The sequence below is a fragment of the Macrotis lagotis genome, chromosome 1 (assembly GCF_037893015.1).
Source record: "Macrotis lagotis isolate mMagLag1 chromosome 1, bilby.v1.9.chrom.fasta, whole genome shotgun sequence".
NCBI lineage: Eukaryota > Metazoa > Chordata > Mammalia > Peramelemorphia > Peramelidae > Macrotis > Macrotis lagotis.
In genome coordinates, this window is record NC_133658.1 from 149,914,381 (window position 1) to 149,941,964 (window position 27,584).

Genomic DNA, 27,584 nt, shown 5'->3' on the forward strand with positions numbered 1-27,584 from the left:
GTCTCCCACTAGTAGTGTTTTGCTGTCTATGTCTTCCTGTAGCTCTTTCAACTTCTCTAAGAATTTTGGTGCTATACTATTGGGTACATACATATTTAGTATTGAAATTAATTTATTGTCTATGGTACCTCTTAGGAGGATATAGTTTCCTTTATTATCTCTTTTAAACCTATTTTTGCAGCTGCTTTGTCTGATATAAAGATTGCTACCCCTGCTTTTTTCACTTTAGTTGAAGAAAAATATATTTTGCTCCAACATTTTACCTTTATTCTATATGTATCACTCTACTTCAAATGAGTTTCTTGTAAGCAGCATAATATAGGATTCTGGTTTTTAATACATTCTGCTATTTGCTTATATTTTAAAGGATAGTTCATCCCATTAACATTCCAAGTTATAATTACTAACTCTTAATTGCCCTCCATGCTATCTTCTCTCTGTTTTTATTTTTCCCCCTTTCCCCTTTATCCATATTCCCCAGTATTTTGTTTCTGAATACTGCCACCTTCAGGGTTTTTTTCCTGCTATATCAACTCCCGCTCCCCTTTCTTTCCCTTTCCCTTTCCCCTTCTTCCTTCCCTCCCTTCTGTCCTTTTACTCCCCTTCTCCATCCCCCTTCCCTTTTCCCTGTTTAATGCTTGAAAAATAAGATAGCTTGCAGTTCACTTTAAGCCAAGGCTGATGAGATGAATATTCAAGTGTTTTTCACCTCCTCCCTTCTTCTCCTATATTACAATATGTATGTTTTGCCTTATAATGTAATGAGATTTAACACATTCAATCTCCTCCAACCTCCTGTCTCCATGCAATCCCCCCCTTTTAAGGAGGTATTATTTTTAAATCATTCTATCTGAGGCGTAGAAAAGTCATGAGTGTCCATCACTTCTAGCTAAATATATTCTCTCTAATAGAGTTACAGTTCTCAAAAGTTATTAGAGTCTTTCTCCCAGGTAGCGATAGAACCAGTTTCATCTTATTGGATAACAGTCTCATGGATAAGTCATGAGTGAACATCACTTCTGGCTAAGTATATTCTGTCTAATAGAGTTAAAATCTCTAGATTTATGAGAATCTTTCTCCCAGGTGGGGATATAGCCAGTTTCATCTAATTGTATAGCATTTTTTTCCTTTACCCACCCCCCTTTTTTTAACCGTTTCATGTGTCTCTTGAGCCTTCTGTTTGATGTTCAAATTTTCTATTTAGCTCTGGTCTTTTCATCAGGAACTGTTGGAAGTCTCCCATTTCCTTAAATATCTATCTTTTCCCCCCTGGAAGAAAAGGCTCAGTTTTGCCAGATAGTGAATTGTTGAATGTATTCCAAGCTCCCTTGCCCTTTGAAAAAAAATCTTATTCCAGGCCCTTCAAACCCTTAATGTTGATGCAGCCAGGTTTTGCATAATCCTTACTGTGACTCCTTGGTATTTAAATTGTTTCTTTCTGGCTGCTTGCAGGATTTTTGCTTTTATCTGGTAGTTCTGGAAATTGGCCACAAGATTCCTAGGCGTTTTCATTTTAGGATCTCTTCCCAAAGAGGAGCAATGTATTCTTTCAATAACTATTTTTCCCTCTGGTTCCATAATATCAGGGCAATTTTCCCACACTAAATCCTGTAATAGTAAGTCTAGGCTTTTTTCCTCTTTAATGTTTTGAGGAAAACCTATAATTTTCAGATTGACCCCTCTTGATCGATTCTCAAGGTCAATGGCTTTGCTGATGAAGTATTTCACATTTTCCTCTATTTTTCAATCTCTTGGTTTTGGTTAACAGAGTCTTGTTGTCTCAGAAGTCATTAGCTTCCACAGATTCCATTCTTTTTTGTTAGAAAAGAATTTTCTTTATTTACCTTTTGCAACTTTTTCCAATTGGTGAATTCTATTTTTGAAGACCTTTTCCATTTTCTCAAGTGTAGTTTTGAGGAAATTATTTTCTTTTTTGCATTTGCTCAATTGAGGATTTAAGAGAATTATTTTCTTTTTGCATTTGCCCAATTGAGGATCTGAGAGAATTAGTCTCATTTTGTATTTGCCCAATTGTATTTTCCAAGGATTTATTTTCTTGTTGCAAGATGCTAATTTTCTCTAGCAAGGTTTTAATATTCTCTTGAGTTTCTTTTCCTAATTCTTCAAGTTGATTTTTAAACTCCTTCCTGATTTCTTCAAGGAAGTCTTTCTGGGCTGGAGACCAATTCATATTCTCCTCAGAAGTGCTAGATCTTTCTGGATTAGAATCTATTTCTTCTAAGTATTTCTCCATTTGTCCCCTTTTTGCTGGTCTTTCTTCATTTCCCTAGGGTCTTGTGTTAGGGGAGGGGCTGGCTCTTGGAGGTTTGCTTTTGAAAACCCTAGAGGCTTTGTTAATTTGGCTTAATAATTCCAAGGACCATCCAGTAGGAGGCACTTGTTGTTCCCTCTGGAGTGTTTGAGGCCCTCAGCAGCAGGGCCTGAGTTCACCTTGAACAATGGGCTGGGCCCTGGGGGAAGTAGTTAATCTCCCTTTCAGCTGAGTGAACTCTGTTACCCACACTTGACCCTGAGGGGGTGGGGGGCATTTACCTTTAGTTCTGGGAAGAGGGCTCTGCAAAACTTATGGAGCTCAGGTCCCTTGCCCAGCTGGTTGATTTCCAGGCATGCTCTGTGACTCTGTGTTGGACCTCAGCCTCCTGTTACTCCTTTCCCCCGCCAAAGATTTCTATGCTAAAGTTGGTCCTTGGATCCACCACTAACCAAAGCCTCTGTGGCTAAGGTCAGTCCTCTGGCATCACCCCATTGCTGTCGCTGTGCTGGCCCTCTGCTCTCAGCTCCCAGTTCACCCACAGTCTCCTGAGACAGACACGGTTGGCAGGTGTTTTTCTCCTAGCTTCTCTTTCTGGGTTTTTTTGATTGAATTTCTGTTAAGAGGTTTCTTTGATGTTATTTTTAAAGGGGAACCAAGAGCACTTAGAAAAGTGCCTGTCTTCTCTCTACCATCTTGGCAAGAAATCTTTTAACTTTTTCTTAACGTGAAGCTTTGCTTCCAGGATGGTGGATGTACTTTCCAAGCTCTTGAGGGTTTTTGCATCTTATTTCATGGATACCCACCTTCCAGGGACCTGCAAATTCTCAATTGCTTCAATGTCTTATGAGAGAGACTGCTCTTCTGAACTGGGATTTGGTCTATGGATGGCCACAAGCACTTCTTTCTACCAGGAACTTTGAGGAGGGTCCTTGCTCTATTGCAGGCAGTGAGATCTGTTGTGCTTCTGCTCCTGAGACTGGGGCTCCAGACTGTGACCTGGATCTGAGTATGGGTGAAGGAGCAGAGTCTTACCTCAGGGATTGTAGAGAGACCTCTGTAATATCCCCCAACCTTCTTACTGTCTGTGGGCTAGGGGCTCTGGAAGCAGCTGCCAGGTGGTTCTCCAGGCCTGCTTTGGTCCCATGGAGTTGGGATTGTGCTGAGGCCTGTGCTGGCCTGGGCTCTGCTCTTATTCTGGTATGACAGAGTTTTCCTGCTGACCTTTCAAGCTGTCTTTTGCAATCCCTGGGGGTCTAGAAACCACTGTCGCTGCCATGGACCCAGATACCCTGCTGTTTGTTCCTGGATGGATGGAGCAAGCATTCTCTGGTATAGCCTGATCTGTGCTGCCAGAATCCTGGAGCAACAGAACCTTCCTGCAATTCTTGCAGGGTGTCTTGGGCTGGAAAACTGTTTCACTCCATTTTTGGTGGGTTCTACTACTCTAGAATTTGGTAAGAGTCATTATTAAAATGTATTGGGAGTAGTTTGAGTGAGAACTCAATGGGAGACTCTGTCTTTACTCTGCCATCTTGTTTCTGCTCTCAGCACCATCCATAATATCACTTTGTTCCTAGAATGCACTCCCTTCTCACCTCTGCCTCTCAAAATCCTTGTTTCCTTCAAATTTCTGCCCAAGTACCACATGTTATATGAAATCTCTCTCCTGAAGGAGCTAGCACACACACACACACACACACACACACACACACACACACACACACACACACGTGTGTGTGTATATATATATATATATATATATATATGTACATTTTCTATATATTTTGAATATTTTTATTTTTAACATGTTATTTCTCCCAATACAATCTCCTGGAGGGAAAAGGTTCTCATTCTTTGTCTTTCCATCTATAGCGCCTAGTACTTTATCTGGAACATAGTAGGTACTTAATGAATGTTTACTGATTGAAGAGTCATTTTCAGCATGAGCTTGGTCCTTTTTGATACTACCTGGTCCCACAATATAAAGCATGTCTTAATCAATGGAAGAGATACTGCTGAAAACCTAGTGATTTTCATCTGGAACTGACAACCTAGTAATTTATATGCAGTACAGCATAACCAAAGAGCTTGTTATGCAAACACAGGCCACTGATTTGACAAATCTCTTGGAAACAGAATTAATGTCTGTATTTTGTGCAAAGATGTAATTTATTTTAATATTTTAAAGAGATAATATATATCTATCTCTATATATTCACAAAGACATACATACATATACAGAGAAAAAGAAAGACGTGTTTATTTAAATAAAGTCAAGTGGGGGCTGGGAAAGGTGTGTTACTAAATTATAGTACAACCATTTCAACAGGAATAGCATTGCTGATTATCTTGAACATATTTCATTTGGTCTGTTTATTTTTTGCAATGTCCTGTGATAATAAGATATTATTCTTTCCCAAAATATGCTTTATTTGTTGCATTAATAAAAATCATGCATCTCACTATAATCAAGAATTTTGATCAAGAGTAAGTTGTGCTCTGACCCAATAAGAAGGAAGTTTTAATTGGGTTGAAGCCTTGAAAAATCATTCACCATTTGTAGGCTTTTCTTTTCTTAAGGAAAAGTTCTATTGAAGTTCCTGTAGTTGGTTCTACCTGGTGATGAGAGATTGGCTCCAAAAGGTCAGGGGTCAATAAAATATTCAACTGATATTTGTGGGGGAGGATAAAATAAGGAACAGATGACATTTCCCAAAATGGATAGCTTTTCCTTTGACAATTCTTCTTAGCTAAACTGAGAATAATGGAAGAGGGACCCAAGATGCAGCATTCTCCTGAATTGCCGAACTGTAAATGGGGCTAAGAGATGAAGCAGGATCTTCACTATGGTTAATTCTGTGATGCATATTTAGAAGGCTTTGAGATGTAGTTCAGGGTCCTAGAAGAGAACAAAAATGTGTAATGTATACTAAGGTCAAGTTCATAACTTTTAGTTCATTATTAGGCTGCTCAAATTAAGCAACCAATTAGTCATTTCTTCCTTCCAATCCAGGTACAATGTTTGCCAGCACTCCAAAGGTTGTTTATTTCCTTACTGTTATTTCACTTTCAATTAGGATAGGCTTGCACCAGGTAGACAATGATGTCCTATATGTGACCTCATACTTCTAAAAGTTTAGCTTCCTATCCAGAGCTATAACTAACTAAGGCAAAAACAATGTTGAATTCTTTCACAGAACTAATTATAACAGCTAAGTCTAAACATCAATTAGCATTGGACTAAATATGTATAAATAGGATACTTAATTAAAAGTTTTTTTTTAATACAAAGGTATATCTCCCTGACTAATCCTTTAATAGTTATCAATCACTCTTTAATCTAATCCTGATTATTACACTAAAGTCAAGGAGAATCAACCAACCTGAACTTTGCAGGTAATTTAATCCTCCCAATACTTAGGACTTTTCAGTCATTTTATTTTGTGTTAAAATATCTACATTCTTTCTACTATAAACTTTCCCAGCAAGAGAGCAGTTGCTAGGTGACTTACACTTATTGAAAGGGAATCTTTATTTTCTTCCTGTATTCTTTATTTTAATGCAGCATCTTCTCAGTAGAAAGGGTTGGAATAATGGGAAAACAAAGTAGAGAAAGAAAGTTAGATGGAAGTGTTTTAGAAAACCCTTTGTAAGGAGAGAAAATGTATTTAACCTACAATTTTTTCTTATTCCTAGAATCATAGAATCTCAGAGAGACAATTTCCTAGGTCATCTTTTCCAAGTCATGTCTGTCTAGAAAACACAGCTGTACCTGTGAGGACAGGTAGACAATGAAACTGAAAAACTTCCACTGATGGACAACTCAAGAAATATCACATTTCACTTAGGAGATATCTTTCAGAAAGATTTTCCTGATATTGACTCAAAATACTTTCTATAGCTATACCCCATAGTTTTACCCTCTAGGGTAAAGGAGAATGAACTTAATCACTCTTTCAAATGAGAGCCTATCAAAAAATTGAAGACAGCTATCATGCCCTTCTCACCATCCATCCCTCGTAGTTTTGCTTTTCAAAATTTCAGCCAGGTCACCATCCTTAGGTGTTCTAGTTTCCCAATCTACCTCTTAAAGAGTGGTACCAGAATTAAAGAGAATACTTCAGTTATTTTCTCAACAAGTAAAAATATCATGGAGCTAGCAACTTGTTCATCCTGTACTCTATTAACACAACTTAAATCTCATAATGTATGTGTGGTTTTTTGTGGAGTCAGAGGTTAACCTAGCATTGTAGTGAGTTGTACTGAGTATACTGTTCACTGAATCCTGTAAATTTTGCTTTGTCTGACCTCTCTCATTCTGTTCCCCTGAATCTGATTATTTGTCTATTTTTAAAATTAAATTTATGAGAAGTTAAGGAACTCCCCAGAACACTGAAAAGTTGAGTAATCTGCCCAAGATCATACAACCAGGAGGTGACATAGGGAAGATTTGAACCTTTGCTTTCTTAACTCTGAGAATGTATCTTTATCTACTATGCCATAATTCTTACTCCCCTGAAAAATTAAAAGATCATAAATGCATCCCCTTAGAGGAATGAGATTCATTCCTGCTTCTTTCTATTTGCTGTATATGTGATTTTTCCCTTCCTTTCTTTAATCATTATAACTCACAGTATTCCAATCTGAAGAACTTAGGTTCATCTTCTCAAATGTAACATTTCTAAATGTCATGGTAAATTTTTTAAATTGACAAATATGGTGGCTTCCCTTCCAAACCAGAATTTTAACTGTAAACCTCATACTTAGTAATATTTAGCAACCCATAACCACAACCTGATGCTGAAAAATAGCCTTGGATATTTACTACTCTTCCTTGATCTGAGTTTTGAACTAAAAAGGATGCTTATTCAGTTGTTTCAGTCATATTTGACTTTTCATGACCCCATTTAAGTTTTTCTTGGATAAGTTCATCTTCATTCTGGAAAGCTTTACTTCTTACTATGATGAGTGAGGACATCTTAAAAATGGAGTCAGCCACATTCTCTACCTCCCTCACCACTGTCATTTTGAAGGACTACATACACATTTATCTGTAAAGGTTGTTCAGAAATTAAGTTTGAAAAGTTAAGTATAAGTTCATGTTATGAGTGCAATGACTTTGTTTTCATAGGAAAATTTTGTTAGGGTTGTATGGCAACATGGAGTGGCATTAGATATATAACTTTTGATAAATTGAGTTTCAAGTCTGCTCTTATAGTTAGGATGACCCGTATGAATTAAGTTATGTGATTTTATTTTAAATAAGATAAATGTTCCCACTGCTAAGATTCATCAGCATTTAATTCGTGTGTGTGTGTGTGTGTTGATGGTGGTAATAATGATCAAGGTGGTGGTGATGATGAAAGTCATGGTACCTGTAAGAGAAATGTTGACACATTCAGGGCTGCTGCTGATGAAACAAATCCCTATAAAGAGAAAGATGATATCTTCTACAAAAGTAATTCCTATACTTCCTTTTTTCCATATTCACATGCCATACATTGTATATGAGAAGATATCTGTATTAGCAACTGGCAGTTCTGGTTTTTTTTTTTTTTTTACATCTGGTTCTAATACTAATTACTGACCAGTGGACAAGTCCCTTCCCCATTTTGACCAGCAGTAGTTACATGCATAAAGTGAGGACACTGAACTAGATGCTCTTTAAGATCTCTTCCAGTTTTTTGATTTGACATTCATCACAGGTAGAAATATTCACAGGCAAATATTCAAAGCATGAAATTCCCTGCGTTGTATGTCTGTTTTATATGATGTAAACTCTCAATTACCTTTCTACACCATAATTTTAAGGATACCCCCCTAAATCCTTCAAATTCTATTTTTTCATCTTTTAGAAAGCTGTAGTCATTTCAAATTTGCAGTTTAATTAAGCCCTCAAAAGATCAGGGTGCATAACCTCTTCATTCCACTCATTGCTGGGAGAGCTGATCACTTCCTGTTACTTTCATGGATGAGTGCACTATGCTTATAAGGGCATTCTTACTCATGTTATTTTAAGCTAGAACTGGCATCAGGGAGGGGGGAAATTAGGTCAGACTGCAACTTTATTGTTGTACTCAATTTTGGGCTTCACATTTTAGGAAGGACTTTAATGAATGGGAGCATGACAAAAAGAAGATGGTCAGAATGAGAATAGAAATTGAACACTATGATGTACAAGGGTCAGTTGAAGGAACTGGACATTTAACCTAGAGGAGGTGATGTAGAAGAATATTCTGTCTGTCTTCTGATATTTGAAGAACCAACTGTACAATAGAGTAGGAATAAGAATTTTTTTCCCTTGGTTTCTCAAAGATACAGATTTTAGCTTAAAAAGAGGGAAAAGTTTCTAAGCATACTGGACCAAGTAGTAGTGATTTCCCCATCAAAATGTAGAAATTATACATATATATATGTATACATATATATGGCATATGTGAAGTAAATATACATATACACATGTATACATATGTATGTATGTATCTTTCAGGGATATTACAGAGTCAGTATAAATCAAAGAATCATCCATATAAAGCTAGAAGGATTTTTTCATATGAAGAAACTGAGTTACAGAGAAGTTAAGTGACTTGCTCAGAGTCACACAAGTGTCTGAAGTAGAATTTCAACCTAATTCCAAATCCAGTCTTCTATGTAGTCAGTCAACAAACTTGCTGATTTAATAAGACTTTAGACCTAGAAAGAAACAATTCACCCTCCTTACTTTACAAAAATGAGGAAAGTGAATCCTAGAAAATTGAACTGTATTGCTAACACTTAGATAAGAAGTAAGAAGTGGGGTTTTGAATCCAGGTTTCCTGACTTTGAATAATCACTGAAATCCCCTTTCAAATCAAATTCTTGGTTAGAAAAGCCATTTACTTCCCACTAGGTCCCCTGAGCCAACATGTTCAACTTTAATAGAATAACTGTGGTAGTACCAGAGAGCAGGAATTGAAGGATGACTGCTAAAATGAATTTTGAGCACCTAACCTTTGGGGTTTCATCAAGCTCCAGAGAAAGGAAAGGAAAAATCATTCATTAAACACTTAGTTTGTGATTGGAAAAATGCCAAATGCTTCATAAATATTTTCTCATATGATACTCATAATAATCCAATGAGATAGATGCTATTATGACCTTCATTTTATAAATGAGGAAACTGAGGCAGACAGAGATGAAGTGACTTTTCTGGGATCACTCAGAAGTATGTGAGGTTTGAGTTAAACTCAGTTCTTCCTAACTCCAGGTCCAACACTCTATCCACCTAACTCTACAGGGTTACATTATTCCACTGGATGATTAGATATTTACATATGGAAGAATCTGAACCTTTTGAAACAAGAGAAGAAAAAGAAATAATAATGTTTGCACAAAAACCATCATATATTTCCTTTCTTGCCTCACTCTCCATCCCATCTTTCCATTGCTACTCATTCTAAAAGCTGTCCAGTGGCCTGAATCGTGATATTTTGTTTAGCTTATTTTGTTATGGTCACTACTTTCTCCCAATGACTCTACAATTCCATTCCTTTGGATTTCAGTCCCAGTCTCCTCCTTGGCCAAAGACCAGCCCATGCCAGAGCCTAATCAAATCTGTCACTCCTGTTGCTGGTGTTTGGTGAGAGGGATGTAAACAAGAAATCAATGGACCACTGCCCAGGGGATCCATTGCACTGTTTTCTCCATTAATGCCATGTCAGGAGGATGTCACTAGGAAGGCAGACTACTTACAAATCCATCAGCTTGAATCTGAAAAGGACCCCTTACAACATGCTGGGAAGAGTGAGCCAGGAAGAAGAGACACAATAGAAGAGGGGGCAAGGGAACAGCCTAACAGAATGATAGCCAGAGTACCTACCAGAGTTAAACAAAGTACAGCTGTCGCCAAAAGAAAAGTGGTATTAGGGCCAAAGGAAGAAGAGGGAGGTTGACACCCAGATGCAGCATGCTTCTGAGTTACATAATGGACATTTTTTAAAAGACACAATGTCATTCCTGGCCTCAACTTACTTCTATGTATGCAGTGGAATATAGGAAGAGCTGGGACTGACTAAAGGTTAGATTACCTGTTTTTTGATTGTTTGTTTTCAGGAAGAGAATACTCGGTAATTGGATGAACAAGCTAGGGACCAAATTGCATTGGCCTTCCTCCATGCCTGTTTCTGTTTTCTCTGTCTTCAGAATTCTCAATAATTCTTGACTAAGAGGAAGACATTGAAAATGGGATTAAAAGTAATGATGGTAATTCATATTTATTGTGCTCCTTAAGGTTTATGGAGTATTTTCTCTCAACAAAGGTAGGTGATGCAAATATTATCACTCCCATTTTATAGATGAAGAAACTGAAGTTGAGTGGTCAAATGATATGCTTTTATGAATCCTCTAATACTTTTAAGTCCCTAGAATTTTTTTTTAAATCAAACTGGCTATTCTTCCCCCAGAGGAAAATCACAACCACTTTTTGCTTTAGAAAATACTCTGCATCAGTTACTCCAGCTATCTCTTGTATTCTAGTAAAACATCTCTGAGATGATTAAACTGTACCCCAGTTTCTCACAGAGCATATCACAGTACTTTCTATTTTATGTCCCATGATGAGATGAGGCATTACTATCATCATTATCTGGCATTCAAAACTAACATCATTAAAGCTGTTGTTTATAAAGAACTTTTACAGTATAAAAAGTATTTTTTACATATATTATTTTATTCAATCCTCACCAAGATCCTTTGAACAAATTAGTTTCAGAGAATAGTCATAGGCCAGTGGGAGGCAAAAGGGTAACTGGTGAAACTATGTAGACAGAGAGACATATGGGATCTAGTCAGATCAGCAATAGCAGTGGCAATTGTTTCCTTAGCAGCAGCCAAGTTTGGCAGTCAACAAACAAAATATTGGAGTACATAGAAGTACACACTAGGCCTCTGATATTAGGAATAAAGATAAATGAGATCAAAAGCAAGATTCTGAACTAAGTCATCATATTGTAACAACAAGGTAAAACCTTGTTCAAAAATGATGCTAGTCTAAGTTAGTATCATATAGAAGCTAGATGAGAATTCTAGAATAGTTTGCTGTGAAGAAAAAAAATTGTGAAGTGCTGGAGTTGGATAGTCTTTGGGATCCTTTTGATAGTTCAGACAATCAACTAATTGACTAATTAATTTGACAACTGTCTAATCAACAAGCATTTATGAAGCCTCTAAGAGACAGGAGTGCAAAGAAACACAAAATGATGGTCCCTGCCCTCAATGAGTACATTCTAATGGGAGAGACATCATGTAAATAATTATGCATATAAAATAGATACAGTGTAAATAAATGTAAAGCAATTTTAGAATAAAAGAATGGAAGAGTGAGTTTAGGAAAGTCCTCCGGCAAACTCAGAGAAACTAAGACATGAAAGTTAGGAGGAAGAACATTTTAGGCATGGGAGGCAGCCAGTGTAGAGATTTGGAGAGTGGAGATGTTTGAAGGAATGGCAAATAGGCCAATGGAGTGACAGCATGGAACAGAGGAAGATGACCAAGTCTAAGACATTGGGTTTTAAATACCAAACAGGAAATTTTATATTTGATCCAAACCACTATTGGTGAATTGGACTCCTGACATGTGATACAAGTGTTATTTTCCCCATGAAAACAAATAGGGACATTGAGGATGATAGAACAGAATGATTTAATAAGGTTGCTCAACTAGTAAATGGGAAAACAGAATTCAAACCCGTCTCTCAGTTATCAGGGATTTTATTATTCACTCATTGGATTATTTCATGTCTGGCTTTCTTTCCTTTGCCTCTGACACTATTTCAGGCCATTCCACTAAGTTTAATGTAAGGAACCTATTAGAACAACTCAACACATTAATGGAGTGAAATGGGAGAAGGAGGGGAAGATCTAAATCTCCTAACAGACCACTTGAATATTATTAGCAATTCTCTAAAAGTTTAAATGTGAAAATGGGGAGGATGTTGAAAGGGCTAAAATGAATTCATGGGTTTAATGGTAGACTCCATTGATCCACCCTAGCACTTGCTGCTCTCTAGCCATAAGTTGGTAAATATTTAACAACTGGCTCTCAAAAATATTGCATGACACTCTTTTATATTTAATCTGCATTATTAACATTGTCTCCATCACTGAAACCTAGATAATCAAGAAAACACTAAAAGTAAGTCCTGATTTGCAGTACTTGCTGATTTATGGGGGGGCGGGGTTAAGTACTCACATTGAAACTTTAAAAATCAGCTCCCCAACTGACTTTAGCACATCCCTGCCTGTAACCATAATAAATTATAAGCTTACATGTATCTATTAAGTACCCTTCTTACTGTTTTGTACCATTTATGTTCTTCATAAGAGAAATATGTCTTGATCTCTGATATAATGCTAACTCTTTATCATAATTCCTCATACTAGGGTCAACTTATCTCTAGGGTAGATGGGCACTAAAGTCCAATCCCACCCCAACTATTCGATAGTTTAGAATCACAGCATCTCATAGTTGAAGAGGCCTAAGACATTATTTACTCCAACTTAAAATTGGAATAGATATCCTATAAATGCTCTCTAAAATATCCTAGAGTTGAGGTCAATCAGTCTTACCTTCTAGACCCCAGTAATGGTGAAAAGAGAAGGAATAAACATTCAAGTTCCTACTTATATACAAAGTAATATGGTAAATAATTTTAATTATCTCATTTGATCCTCATAACTACCTGGGGTTATGAAGTAGGTGTTATAATTAGCTCATTTTATAAATTGAGGAAACTGACATAGAGAAATGATTTTCTTAGGGTCACACAGTTAGGAAATATCTGAGGCCAAATCAGGTCTTCCTGACTTCAGGTCCAGCACTCCATCCACCAAGCATGTCATTTATTTATTTATTTATTATTTATTTATTTATTTATTTATTTATTTTGATTTTTGATTTTTGCAAAGCAATGGGGTTAAGTGATTTGACAAAGGTCACACAGCTAGGCAATTATTAAGTGTCTGAGGTCACATTTGAGCTCAGGTTCTCCTGGGCCAGCTCTCTATCCACTTTGTCACCTAGCTGCCCCTATGCCATTTAACTGCCTCTAATGTGAAACTATCTTCAGAAGTAAATCATTCTATTTAGGAACATTTTTGTCTAAGAAGTTCTTTCTTATTACATTGAGTTGGCATCTTTTTTCAATTTTTCCTTGCCTGTTTTGATCACATAGTTATCAGAAGAGTAATACCATGTTGCATTCCACACTCCATCTCTTTCACTCTGGCTACAATTCTACCTCTCCTCTGTAGAACTGTAAGTGGAATTTTGGAGGAATCCTGGTACCCAAGGATCCAAGGTTTCTCTCATAGCCAATGGTAGGTCTTCCTCCTGACTCATTTTCATGAATACTCTACCATACCACAGGAGATCTCCATTCAAAAACTAAATTGCAAGTAACATTCTCTTAAGGCAGCTATGAATTATACTTCAATGAGATCAAAGTGTTTATCCTGAACCAATAGTGATTGGAACCCAAAAAGGACTTCTTTGCTTGTGTCTTATTCATCAGGAAACGGTCAACTGCTTTTGTTCTTTCCATTTTCACACTGTGGGCCATGTCCCTGTCCAGCAGTTCTGACCTAAAGATAAATTGCTTGAAAACATACTTCACGGAGTAGTCATGCACTGACAGAATAGGATAGATTGATCATTAAAAGGAATTTCATCTTCCTGTGTATTTCTGCGACTCAGAATTAATATTCTTGTGTAAGATACAATGAGGAAAAAATATACTCTAATGAAATTAGGAAAAAAAAAAAAAAACTTCTGCCTGTCCTTAGCTTTCTTTCCTCACTTTCTTGCAATTCAACCCATGAAAACCGCTTGTTATCCCAAGCCTCAGCTGGACAACAAACCTCATTCCTTGGGCTTTTGTGCTAGAGATATGAGCCCAGAATAGAAATGAGGAGTCAAACAGGCCCAGAAAGGCACATCCCCAAGGGGAGTCAGGCCAAAGCTAAATACAGAGTTGCCCACACAAAAAACTAAGATTTTTCTCAAAATAACAACAAATAAAAAGTCCTTCCGATTTCCTAGACTAAGGTGGAACTTGTAAAGTGAGAAGGCCTTTTAATAGACAGTTTTTATCTTGACAGGAGTGTCCTCTTAACATATATTTACTTTCTAATTACCAAGAACTATATAATTAACCTGTCACGTTATGGTTCTTGCTACACTAATGAAAGGGTAAGAGTTCCCATGAATTAATAATCAAAGCTTCTAAGGTAAGCTGATCCTGGCTCCTCTGACTCAGTTGATTTCATCTCTCAGTTGCTTTATATTTCTAACAGGCTATAGCTGACTCTTCATTTATTTGGAGGCATTGTCAGGACAAGTGGCTGACTTCTAGAGAGAGAAAAACCAAGAGAGAGACAGGGACAGAGACACAGAGAGAGTTACTTCAAGAAACACAGTCAGAGAAACAGAGGAGGGGGTCCATCAACTCCCTCCACTGAGTTTAGCTTTCTTGAGGGTACTAGTTATAGGGATATCAGTAATTTTTATCTGGCTAATGTCAATTTAGGAAGCAGCCCCACCAATAGAGGCTAGATGAAAGGTTTTTTATCCTTTTTGTATCATGGTCCTGTCTGGCAATTTGGTGAAGCCTTTGAACAATCTTTTATGAAGAATTTTTTTAATTCATAAAATATAAAACATAGGACCAGAAATTAAATTGAAATACACTTATAAAAATAATATAAACCAAGTTCATAGACCTCACATTAAGAATCCTTGGGTCAGAGAAGAAGTCAGGGTCTACAAAAGTGGATTTAAGTGTTACCTTGGCTTATGCCAAATCCTGGTTCTGCCAAGTGTATAACCTTGGGCAAACCACTGAGCATCATTATAAAAATGAAAAGGTTTAATTAAAGTATCTTTTATTTTTAGCTCTAAAACACTGATCTTTGATAAAATGATAGATTTAGACTCTCTGATCTCTAGGCACACTCCCAGTTCAAAACTATGATTAATTCATATCCTGACTCTAGACATTTTCCCTATCTTCCTGCTCCCCCATGCATAGAACTCTTTTCCTCACCTTTCTTCTAACTTTACTAGCCTCTTTCAAACCTTACCTTCAAACCCAGCTTATTCAAGAAGTGTTTCCCAATCGCTCTTTTATTCTAAAACACGAAAATAATAGCTTGTGTGACCCCGGGCAAGTCACTTAATCCTATTTGTTTCAGTTTCCTCATCTGTAAAGTGAGCTGGAGAAGGAAATGACAAAACACACCAGTATCTTTGCCAAAATGGGGTGGCAGTTGGGAAGGGGCCTCATGAAGAATTTAATATGATTCAAAATGACTAAACAACAAAAAAAAAATCTTAATGGCACATATGTAGTTGTTTGTAGGCTAGAATGTGAACTCCTTGAGGGCAGGAGCTATTTTTACCTTTTTTTTTTATATCATCAGCATTAGACACATAGTAAGTTCTTAGTAAATACTTGCTGCCTTAATCCATCCAAATCCTGCTTACCCTTAAAGATGCAGTTCCATGAAGCCCTTCCTCTACTGGATACTAATCTCTTCTTTGCCATTACCAGATATCAATTACTCTCCACCCTCTCTATGCAAACTGTTTTCAGTACTCTAGGCAGTCCTTTATTGTTTGATGATGTTAAGGCTTAGTTAAAATAGAAAAAGTGGTTCATACTCTCTGCTTCTGGGCAATCCCAAGAAAGGAGTTATTACCTCTCTACTGATTAGAGTATTAGTATAAGACTCAAGAAACCATCCACACCTGTCTAAGTCTTGCCGCCCACATGAAGTTGCCTGTTCCTTCATCTCAAAGGGGTCAGTAAATCCCACCAGAGCCTTCTTTCCCCAACCCTTTTTCTGTAGGCTGCTTAGGGAACTAGGAAAAGAAGTCAATTATTGGATGCACTAGGACACATCTCAAGCACAGAATCTCAAAGTTCAGATCTCAAATCAGAGTAGAAAAGGTACACTTCTTTTCTTCTTTTTCTCTGCTTTCTCCATCTTCTCAAAGGTTTTCTCTCCACCCAGATTTCTAAATAATGTCTGATGTGTTTTGTTGTGGCTGTTGTTGTTATTTAATTTGGACTTCTTTGGGTATTGTGAGGAATGACTAAGGCAGGATCTCAAACTAGGATCTATGGACCCACAATGTGTTTGTGGACAGATTTCAAGAGGTTCATAAACTTAGATGAGAAAACAAAATACTGCATTTGCATTTTCACACATCTTTAATGGATATGTATAATTCCCATCAATTCCAAAAGTAAATAGCAAACATTATTCTGAAAAGGGGTCCTTCACAGATATATAGCCAATTCATCTAACACATAAAAGGTGAAGAACTTCTAGGTTAATGCATTCATAGGAGAAGCTGATAAAGAAACTTCTGGTTTGAATCTCTTGTTTCTATTCTGAAAAATAAGACTAAATAAAAATAAAAAATAAAATCTCTTTCCCCAATGGTCTACAACTGTATTGGAAGACATATTAGGAAGGTGAAAGGGGAAGGATTGCTAAGCCTCTGGAGGGGGGAAATGCAAAGAAATAATGATGCAGATTGACTAAGGTCAAGAAATTCTGAAGAGAGGATTACATCAATGGCTACTTAGAGCCCTTGGAGAATCACTATGAGGCCCAAACCACAGCTCCAGTCACCTCTTCTTTCTCTTGAGGAAATGGTTTGGGAAATGTAAGTAGCTCAGGAGAAGGAAGGTGCCTGTTCAATTGGATGTTTGTCCTTCATTCTCAAAGAGGACTGTGACATCAGGGAAGTGATGCCATGACAAGCACATGAAATGGATTTGAATGTAGGGTTACTGTGCTCACTTTCTCCTCCAGAGCCACCTGGGTCCATTGGCCAGATATGAATCAGGATGACTGGAGATGGCCCTGGATGTGAGGCAATCAGGTTTAAGTGTTTGCCCAAGGTCACATAACTATTACCTGTTAGTTGTCTGAGACTGGATTTGAACTCCTGTCCTCCTGACTCCAAGGCCGTACTCTAGCCACTGCACCACCTAGCTGTCCTGCCCATTTCAATTAGAGAATTGGTGAAAGTGGAGAAGTATTAATAGCTTAAGTAGCTACAAAAGTCTTAGAGCAGGACCAGTTCTTGACTAGGGTTAAGTTTGTCCTTGAGACCTTTCCACTTCCCCATCAGTGCCCTTGACAGTTTTCTGATCATCTCTTTACCAGGTTATTAATACTCTGTTGCTGTCTTCTAAAATATTAGAATTCCTTACCCTCTTTTACCACTAATGGCACCATCATTATAATACATCTACCCCAGATAGGGCTCCATACTATAAAATTCATTTTCCCCTTCCTTTCCATTAAAACTATTCTGTTATCTCTTAGGTAATATAACATAGGAAAGATTTCTGCTCAACTATAACAAATTCCATCTTATTATTATCATTTAAAATGCTTTGACGTATATTCACTTTAAGTAATATTTAGAGTTTAAAATGGAACTCCCAGTAATGAATATAATGCCTCAAGCAAAAGGAATAGCTCTCCAAGAGTAGAATTTTATTTATTATTGGTGGAGTTGTGAACTAATCCAATTATTCTGGAGAATAATTTGGAACTATGTCCAAAGGGCAATAAAACTGTTCATACTCTTTCACACAGAAATACTACTACTGAGTCTGTTTCTGGATAAAAGATAAAGAGATATAAGAAAGGGGGGAGGGGGAGAGCATTTTTGTACAAAAATATTTATAGCAGTTTTTTATGGTGGCAAAGATTTAGAAAATAAGGGGATATATATCAATTGGGAAATGACTGAACAAGTTGTGTTATTTGATTGTAATGAAAAACTGTTGTCTTGTGAGAAATGATGAGCAAAATGGTTTCAGGAAAAACCTGGATTGACATGAACTGATACAAAGTTAAATCAACAGAATCAGAATAACATTTAACACAGTAACAGCAATATCATATAATGATCAACTGTGAATGATTTAACTATTGTCAGCAATACAAGGATCCAAGATAATTCCAAAGGACTCATAATGAAAAATGTAAACCACTTCCAGAAAAAAAAGAACTTACAGAATCTGAATACAGATTGAAGCATACTATTTTTCCACCTTATTTTCATGGTTTTTTTTTCTGTTTTGGGTGGAAGGGATGCTGTGTTTCTTTTAATAATATGATCATTATTTTGTATGATTGCACATGTATAACATAACAAGTTGCTTATGGTCTTAGGTGGAAGAAAGGAAGAGGGGAGAAAAATTGAAACTCAAAAGTTTTAAAAATGAATGTTAAAAATTATTTGCATGCAATTGGGAAAAATAAAATATATTTAAGAGGGTATAATTTTAGACATGACAGAGAGGGTAGGTATTAAACTGAATAGACACTTACATGACATACTATTCTTTGATCAAATGCTTGTCAACTTTTATTCAATATAGCACAAGTTTAGTCTCTCTACCAATCTTAAAGAATATGATACATTAATTGGCAAACTGAACAACAGGAATGAAAGAGCATTTATACTCTCAGCGACATCGGGTCCAGTTGTTGTTGCCACATCCGCAAAAATCTTTAAGGAGGGAACACTCTCTGGGACAAAAAATGACCCTGTTACTTCACTTCTATAGGAAAAATCATCTCTATACACTTAGGCCAGCTCTGTCTATACTCAGGCCATTGAAATGATGGATCAGAAGGTCAGTGTGCCACTTTTGAAACATTATTGGTACTTTGTTTAGAAGAGTGTGGTACAATCTCCTGAGAGGAGGAAGTATTAACTGGAAAGGCCATAGGCAAATAGTTAGAGTTTGAGGCAGAGAGATGTATGAAGAAGATAAGGGATTCAAGTCATGGGGATGCTAAATATACCTTTCAATCAGAAAGCTTGGTAGATTTAATGACACTGACAACTGACTCTCATAACATAATTAATAATAATCAATGAGAAAAATAATTGGAATAGTTGACAATAAAACATTTAAAAGAGTAGTAATTAAGAAGGCCAGGCAAATCTAGAGGGAAGATGACTCTAGCAGAGTTTCATAGGGTTTTTTCTTTTGCCTTGTTTCATTCAATAAGTTTCTCAATGACATTGATGAAAGAAGAGATTGTAATTCTTATCAAATTTGTGGGTGACAAAGTTGGGAGAGCTAATATATTGCAAAACAGATTTGGAATCTTGAAAGATTATGCCAATTTAGAACAATATGCTGAATCCAATAAGATGAAATTTAATAGGGAAAGTTATATAAGAGAAGCAGTGTCAAGAATGTCATAGGAGAAATATAGGACCAGAAACAAAGTAAAAATCAGTCATATTAGGCAGTTAGATGGCATGATGGATAGACTGACTCTGAAATCAGGAAGATCTGAGCTCAAATTTTTCTTCAAACATTTACAAGCTGTATGATCTTGGGCTATTTCTTTCACTTCTGTTTGTCTCGGTTTTCTTTTCTATAAAATGGGTATAATTTTAGTCCTTATCTCCCATTCTTATCATGTGGATTAAATCAGATAATATTTCTAAAAGTTCATGGTGCATATTAAGTACTGTATAAATGCTAACTATGATATTGATGATGATGATGAACATGATATGGTGAGAGCAAGAGACAACCCATATATTTCAGTGTTTATTATATCAAAAGAACTAGAAGAAAAGGCTCAAAGTATATTAGGTGGAACCCAAGTGGAGGATTGGCAGTGTGACATGGACAACAGTTCCATGAAAGAAGAGGAAAAGTCATGATGGTCTGTAAGTTTCATCTCTGGAGATAGAAGTCACGTCAGTGATTTCATAGATCCATTGAAGAATCAAAGTAATTGAAAAATCCTTCACTTGATTAAAAAAAAATATATCAACTACATTAGTACAAATCATGAAAGATATGAAAAGGACCTGGGAGTTCTAGTAGACTTTAAGCTCAATATGACTCTAATCACAACAATAATTAACATGATCTCAGGCTGATTTAATAGAATTAAAATATCCAGAATGAAAGAATGAAGAAGGGCATGGTTCCACCATCATCTCATTTGATCAGGCCACATGCATACTATTATGTCCAATTCTAGATACAACATTTTAGAAAAAGCAATGACAACTTGGAGCATATGTATCCACATGAGTAGTTGGGGATACTAGTTGGTGACAGATATATTGGATAGAATACTGGACGTGGAGTCTAGACCTAAATGCAAATCCTAATGTTAACACTCACTACAAAACTGGACAAATCACTTAACCACATCTGACTCAGTTTCCTTATCTTCAAAATATAGGCGACAATAGCACCTTCTTCCTGAGGATGTTGTAAGGATGATACAAGTTATTTGCAAAATGCCTTGCAATCCTTAAAGTAATATTAATCATAATTAATAATAACAAAATAACTAACATTTATACAACTCTTCCTATATGCAAACACTGTGCTAATAGTTTCACTTATCCCATTTAATCTTCACAATAACCACGGAAGGCAGGTGTTATTAATATCTCCATTTTAAAAATGAGGAAACTGGGGCACAGGTGGTGCAGTGGATAGAGCACTGGTCCTGGAGTCAGGAGGACCTGAGTTCAAATCCAGTTTCAGACACTTAATAATTACCTATCTGTGTGACCTTGGCCAAGTCACTTAAGTCCACTACCTTGCAAAAAAAAATAAACTAAAAAAAAGAGTAAAACTTAGCCAAACATATGTTAAGTGACTTTGCTCAAGGTTAGTAGGTACCAGAACTCAGGTTTTCTTGACTTCAGGGCCAGTTATCTTTCCACTGCACCACCTAGCTGCCCCATAAAACACAAAGTAAATGCTAGGTAGAAGGAGGAGAAATAGAAAGAGGAGGAGGAATAGAGGGAGGAGAACAAAGAGGAGAAGAGAAGGAGAATGTGGAGTATGACCAAGAAGGTGAAAAGACTTGAAATCATGCTATATAAGGATCATTTGAAAGAAGTGGGGATGTTTAATTTGGTAAAAGAAAGACTTTCAAATATATAAATAGCTGTCATTTAGAAGAAGGATTGAACTTATTTTGATTGGTCCCAGAAAGGACTAGAAGCAACAGATGAAAATTATAGAGAAGCAAAATTTCATTTATTCAAAACACAAAAAACTACGATTGTTGGTCTCCCAAAGGGGAATGGCACCTTCAAAAGGTTTTCAAAATTAAGACTGCAAGTTCTCTTGTGAGATGTGATAGAAGAGAATCCTTTTCAGGCATGGATTGAATTAGGCAACTTCTGCAATTCCTTCCAGCTGGAGATTCTATGATTCTAAGATTCAGGATGCCTTTGTTCAAGTCTTGGCTTTGCCAACAGCAACTTGTTGTGTTATTGGCAAGTCATTTTCCCCCCACCCCAGTATTACTTTCTTCCTTTTTATGTATTTTAATGCATTTAAGCAGGGTTCATAGATTTCACCAAATTGCCAAAAGAAGCACACCACATACACAAAAGGATAACTTCTGGGTTAAGTGATCTCTAAGGGCTCTTCTGTTCTGTTCTGCCATTTTGTGAATGTATGAATCTCAGTTTGTCAGTACTGTATTTATGCCCTGACTTGCCCCTTTCTCCCAGGTTCTAGTAATTCCCCAAAACTTTGGCCAGTAGTATCATAATTGTCAAGGCTATTTGCTACTAAGCTGTGAAATAAAGTTTTGAAAAAAAATTAAGTCAAAGTTACTCTAATTCATTAGGGTTAATTCATCATCACTCTTGGAAAAATCAATTTTGAGCTGAAACTATGTACTTCACAGTGTTAAGTCAGTATAATGAGGCCCAGAACCTCCTTTCTCCATTCTACCTATGATCAGCACAAATAGTTCATGGAAGAACTTTAAGAAGAAGACTGTAGAGCATCTCTTTCCAATTCATTAGTCTTTTCCAAGTGAGTCATGAGGAAGTCAAAAACAGCACATTAAAGTGGAAAGATGACCACTGTGGATCTGGAGAAAGAAGACGCTATTTGGTTTCAGGAAAGGTCTTGGGTTCAATTCCTCTCTGGATAAGACTAATGGCATTACCTTGCGGAAGTCGCTTTACTCTTCCAAGTTTTAATTTCCTCTGGAAATTAAACTTTCCTCCCTTGTTTGTGTTGAAGACAAAATGAAATGGTGTTGGTAATGTGCTCTGTAAATTTTCTCATGCTACATAAATGTTAAATATTATCAAGGAAGCTATAAGCATCAACCTTTGCATGTGCTACCTGGTTAGAAATGAGCCCCCTGCTGAAAGAGTTCCCCTAGGGTCCAATTTCAGAATGAAATACCTTTTCTCCATTCCTTCCTGGCACTCTTCAGGCCCTATACTACTCCCCAATTCCATCCCCACCCCTAACAAATCTGTTTCCAAACTTTCCTTATATCTCCATACCCACTCCAAGCTCATTAGATGCAAACCAGGTCCAAAATTCACCACACTTTTGTTCCCCACTTCCCAGGCAGGAGGATTGTTGGTGACCTTTAAATGTCGCTTCAAAATGCCAGCCTCTGCTAAGTGGCTCCAAAGCATCGCATGCATACTGGTTGACAGGGAGGAAAGCTGGGTGGACATGGACCAGGCCCAGGTGTATATCCTGAGACCCACACCCACACAGAGGAGGAGGAGGGGGAGCTTCTCCCTGTTTTCATCCAGGAATCTAGATTTGTAGTTATTCATAATTCTGGTCTCTGGGAAGATCTAAAACCATAGAAACTCAGTTCTTTAAGGAAGATCTAGGAGGACCCATCTCCCATTTTACAAAAGGGGAAACTGAGGAACAGAGTGCAAATGTGAAGTACCTCTGATCAGCATAGAAATTAATGACAGATATGGCACTATAATCCAGGACTGTCTACTCTACCAAATAATTTCTAGAATAGCTAAGAGAAAGAAGTCTGGACTTTTAAATCACCCTGACTATTCTGCTCCCCCTCCCCTGAGTTTCTGGTTTCATTAAACAATCATTTATTTATCAATTAGTGGCCTCCTGTTCTATTGCCTGAGGGCTTCAGTTCCTATTACCCAGATCCCATTTATTTGTTGGAACAAATTGCCTTCAGGATTAGAGGAGGAGTTGGAGAGAGGGAAGGCAGAGTGAACTTTTTCTAAAGACATGGACCCCTAGTTAGAATGGTGTTAGCAAAGACTAAAAAGGCTGCTTCGCTTCTAGACCTCTCTCTCAGAGCAGGAATCACTAATAATTTGATCTAACTAGGAGGATCCCAGTGAAGGATGAGGAGGAAGAAGTGCCCTGATCTTTGCGTCCATGGCCAAAGAAAAATGTGAGGACATTTCTTGGTTGATTCAATGGGTCAGAGTAACACAGCAAAGAAGTTCAGGTTCTGAGTTTTGTTCTAATATAAAAAGTGGATCCCTAAGTGCTATTTCAAGTTCCTTATTAAAGGTAAATGTTCTGGTCACAAGGAAGAGTTGAGTTTAAATCTGTCTCAGATACAAAGTGAAAGCACCCTTCCAAAAACTGGTGCCCTGGGAAAATTCCATTTGCTTGGTCTTGATTATTACTCTGCTTTACATAGCTCCATGACTAATATGATGCTTTGGACCAGCAAAAGAAGCTGAGCTAGAATTCTGGTACTATTAACTTGCTATGCACCTTTTTGCAAATAGACTATAATCTGAAAATATTATGGTTTAGTGTATTGAAGAGTAGATTGAGATAAGGTTTGAATCCTCCAGCTCATTTCTCAATCTCATTTTCCTCATCTATAAAATAAAGATGATAATAGTAGCATCTAGTCCCAGAAACTTGTTTTTATGATCAATACAAGTTAATATAAGGGAAACACTTTGAAAATCATAAAGCATTATATAAATATTAGTTATTATTATTGGCATGTAACCTTGAGAAACATAATGTCTCTAAACAATGCAAGCCCATTTACACTTCTAGAAAAATAATTCTTTATACATGTCCTCAAACTGCTGCCATCCACTTCCCCAGGTGACCAAACAGCCACAACATCTTTATATTTTGAGGATGGCAGGAAACTTCTTGAAAACAGACAAATAAAAAATGTAATCACTTTTCTTGAACCAAACTGACAATTCCCTTTAAGTATCTTGAAATTGACTCTTTTTGATTTCCAGATTCAAAAAAAAACGTATATTGACCAGTAACTGATCCATGGCTTCCCTCCACTTGTTTCTTTTTGCTTGTTTGTTTTCCTACAAGGACTTCAGGGATCTTTTCCATAAATTCTCCTGCACACTCATGTCATGAGCCAGTGACATAACCCCCCCCCCCATTCTTCTTTCCTCACCAGTGATATAAAAGAGGAAAATGCCTCTTTGGGCAAGATATAGCCAGAGGAATTTCTGACACTGAGCTTGGGTATTTGAGCACAAACAGCTGAGAGTGCAGGTGGGAGCCTCACGTGGCTGCCAACAGAGAGAACCTCTCCATCAGGATTCTAGTGTCCAGGGTCCTTTTCTCTGTTCAGAGGCTGAAGGAAGATAAGGGGGAGGGAAAGAGGAAGCTCAGTTGCCTCCACAGCTCTTCCAAAAGTTTTCATTTCTAAAAATAGACTGATCCAGAGACATTTTTCTTTTTCCCAATGGTGTTGGCATAAGCCCAGAAATGACTGCATTGCTCTTCCAGGTGGTCTAAAACCCACAGTCAATGACATCATCTACTTAGCCCAAGGTCACAGAGCAAAGCATGCAGGAAAATTGGAAACATCAACTCAGGGGATCTTGTTCTTTTATAAGCTTTTACATCACAAGATTGAGAGAATGATGATGATGATGATAATGATGATGACAAAAATAACAATAACAATGATTCCAATAATAACTAGCATTTATATAATTCTTTAAGACTTGTAAAGCAATTTACATATTATCTGATATGATCCCCACAGCAATCTTGACCCTAGGGTCCAAGAAATTCCAATTCTTTCTTGTCCAATGAATCTAAGGGATTGTATCTTCCCTCAGATCAGTCCTCCCTTCTTAATTTAGTCCTCATGACTTTCTATAACTTAGGAAATCGACCTATACCTAGAAGGTGCCATATTTCGTCCAGTTATTCACCAATTTATGGGAATCTTCTTAATTACTAGTTCTTTGCCACCACAAAAAGTTGCTATAAATATTTAAGTGCACATGGTCTTTTAATTCTTTCTTCTCTAGGCTCTATACTAGATTTTTCTATCTGGCCCCTCAAGTCTTCCTCCTCTATTTTTCCACTATATTTTATGTATTATTTTCTGCCATTAAAATGTAAGCTTCTTGAGGGCAGGAATCAAGTTTCTTTCTGCTTATATTTATGTCCTCATTGATTAGCACATAGTAACTTACATTGCATGAAACATAACTATTTAATAAATATTTATTGACTTCCTGAATGACTTACTATCCTCATTTACAGATTCAGGGGGATGGAAATTTGAATCCAACCTTGGACACTTGCCACTTACTAGCTGTGAGACCTTGAGCAAATCACTTCACCCTGACTGCCTCACATCCAGGACTATCTCCAGGTGTCCTGATTCATATCTGGTCACTGAACCAGAGGAGAAAGTGAGACTGATGATTTAGCACAGCACCACCTCACTCAAATCCAGTTCAAATGCTTGTCATGGTATCACTTCCCTGAAGTCATGGTCTTCTTCAAAAATGAAAGACAAACTCAATAATGGCTTCATCCAAGATATGTACAAAATAGAAACAAAATCATTTATTTGAAGAACAGTATAGCTTGAGGAAGCAAAAAATACATAAGGTTCCAAGGAATCTCAATTCTTTTTGTCCAGGATCTTAGGGATTTTGTCTTCCCTCAGACCAGTCCTCCCTTTTTAATTTAATCATTATTTTTTTCTATAACTTAGGAATTGACCTATACCTTAGTATGTGCCATATTTGTCAATACTGGTCATTTTAAATGACAGAGAGGAAGAGCCATTTCAGGTATGGAGGACAACCTATGCAGATCCATAAAGATGGGATATAGAATGCTATATGAGGGGAACAGCAAAACAGTCATTTGGATTAGACTTTCCATGACGGGAAGTAACATAGAACAGACTTGGAAAGAAGAATTGGGGTACTATTGTGAGAGGTTTTCAATACTAACAGAAGCCTTCTGTTTGACCCAGTATAATTGGGGGTTTGATGAGTAGAGAAGAGACAGGCTCAGGTTTATGTTTAGGAATATGTCTTTGAATGGTATAACAATATCTCACACATTTGAAGGGGCAAATATCTCCTCTTCATATGTCATAAACTTCCACGTCAATTTACTACCTAAAATCACATGATTTCAAAAACTGAACAAAATATTTCTGATATAGTTTGACCAGCATAAATAAAGATATGTTGGTGCTTTCCTAACCTAGGATATGATAAAGGGCTTCCCAAAAGTCCTAGGGCATTTTAAGCTATTAAGGCTTACAATATTTAAGCAACTAAATCCTAAAGCTGCTGTAAGAATTTGGGGATGCCCCATATTTATGCTTTTATTTATTTAGCCCAAGAAATCATTCTTTTTATGATTAAAATATCACATGGTAACCCACATTGACCTTATAGACCACTAAAAATTCCAAATCTTTTTTCATCCACAATGAAATCTGATCATGCCTTTGCAATCTTATACTTGTAAAGTTGATTTTTTAACCTGTATTAAAGGTTTAATCCCTATTGAAGTTAATCTTATTAGATTCAGTTCAGCATTCAAACATGTCAAGATCTTATGTGATCATCTTTTTTCATCCAACACCTCACCTATCCCTCCTAGTTCTGTATCATCTTCAGCCTTCCAAGTGTGACAACTATGTCTTTTTCACAAGTAACTGATAAAAAATGTTAAACAGAAAAGGTCCAAAGTAGGACACTTCACTTGAGTTCTCCTTTCAAGGTGACACTAAACAAAAAAATGATGTCTTTTGGTCTAGTCATTCAAGCAATTATAAGTGTAACTAATTGTAGTATCATGTAGCCCCTATTTCTTTACCATTTATTTCACAAAGAATAACATGAGATTTGTTAAATAGTTGTCAGAATCTAGATAAATCATATCCCCAGCACTGCCAGGACAGTAGCTCTGCCCAGAAAGGAAGCAATATTAGGTCTGTTAAGGACCTTTTTTTTAATGTATCTTCAAGACCATTTTACCATCACTATTTTTTTCTAGATCTTCAGTAAGAATTCCTTACTATTTCTAGAATTATGCCAGAGAGATTAAACTCACCAGTCTATAGTTTGTAGACCCCCATCTTCTTTGTCTTAATATTGAAACAATTGTCCTTCTTCAGTCTTACATCCCATTTCCCTTTCATTCCCTATTATCTTTCAAAGGTCATT